Source organism: Mus pahari, chromosome 9, assembly GCF_900095145.1.
Source record: "Mus pahari chromosome 9, PAHARI_EIJ_v1.1, whole genome shotgun sequence".
Classification (NCBI taxonomy): Eukaryota; Metazoa; Chordata; class Mammalia; order Rodentia; family Muridae; genus Mus; species Mus pahari.
This window is the reverse complement of record NC_034598.1, coordinates 45,355,032-45,356,557: the sequence shown is the minus strand read 5'-3', so window position 1 is coordinate 45,356,557 and position 1,526 is coordinate 45,355,032.

Here is a 1,526-nt window from a genome sequence, read left to right as displayed (position 1 = left end):
CTACACAGAGAAACCCTGTCTCAAAAAAAACAAAACAAAACAAAAAGAAAGAAAGAAAGAAAATTTGGAGCTAACAACATATTATTTAGTCCGTCCCTGCGGGGTTTACAAGCCCCCAGCCCCTCACTGGGGGCTTCTAGGCAGAGCCACTCCTGATCCTCATGGCTTATCCCTGAATGTTCAGATGTTTTCCTATTTGAATAAGCACCTCAGGTGAACAGTTTTGCTTTGCCTTTTTAATTATTGCATACGTCATCCATGCCACAACACTTGTGTGGAAGTCAGAGGAAAGCTCACATGAGTAGGTTCAGATCTTTTTGCAGATGGGTCTTGGGGATTGAACTCTGGTCTGCAGACTTAGTAGATAGCATCTCTACCTATTGAGCCGTCTTTCCAGCCTGTATTTGGGGTTTTAAAATACGATCTACTTTAGAGACCACTATAGCTTGAAACTGTCTTTCTGCCTCAGCATTCCAAAGGCCAGGACTGACCCAGGATCCAGCAGGCCTCCTGGAATCCAGTCCGCAGACCTGCTGAGATGGGTCACTGTGTCAATGTGTCCACAGACTGGAGCCAGGGCGGAAAGAGCAAGGGGCAGAAGCACAGGGGCTTGCTGCCAAGCCTGCTGCCCTGGGTCTCACATGGCAGAAGGAAAAACGGACACCAAAGTTGTCCTTTGGCCCTTCTCTGCCACTCCCCCGGATGTCTACAAACAAGCACACACAAAACAAACAAATGTCATTTAAACAAACTTAAGTAAACTAAGATTAAGTAAGCATCGCAGCACAAACTGAGACAGGAGGATTATTTTAAGTTGGAGTCCTGCCTGAACTACAGTGTGAGATTCTGTCTGAAAATACCTAAGAAAACGAGATACACAAAAAGGCAGGTCGAGGTAGCTCCTGCGTTTAATCTTCTAGCTTAGGAGGGGACACAGGCAGATCCCTGAGTTCCAGGCAGATAAGGTCTACAGAGTGAGTGGTGCTAGGCTTTAAAAACCAAATCAAAAAATAAAAAAGTAACAATTCTTAAGAGGGGGAAGATGGTTCAGCCTGGAAAGGCTGTGCTCACGCCTGGACTGCTGAGGGGACTGAGGAGTTCACACCTCAACAGGGACTTGATCGGGCTCAGCAAGGCTCGGGCGGTGCAACTGTCCCCACCCACCCCAGACGCCACTCAGTGATAAAGCCTAGCCCAGCCTCTGCATGGGGAGAAGAAGGCCTGAGCATCTCCACACAGGACAAAGGGTAGTTTTGAGGGACCCAAAGGGAGCTGGCAGATCTTAAGTCATGGAGGGGTTTTCCAGTAAACGCTACTATCTCTATTCACAATATTTTATTTTGCATTGTTTTTCTCAGTCTATATAATGGGACAAAAAAAGAGACAGAGAAGCAAGGAGGTGACAGAGAAGCGGGGTGGAGACAGAGAAGCAAGGAGGTGACAGAGAAGCGGGGTGGAGACAGAGAAGCGGGGGTGGAGACAGAGAAGCGGGGTGGAGACAGAGAAGCGGGGTGGAGACAGAGAAG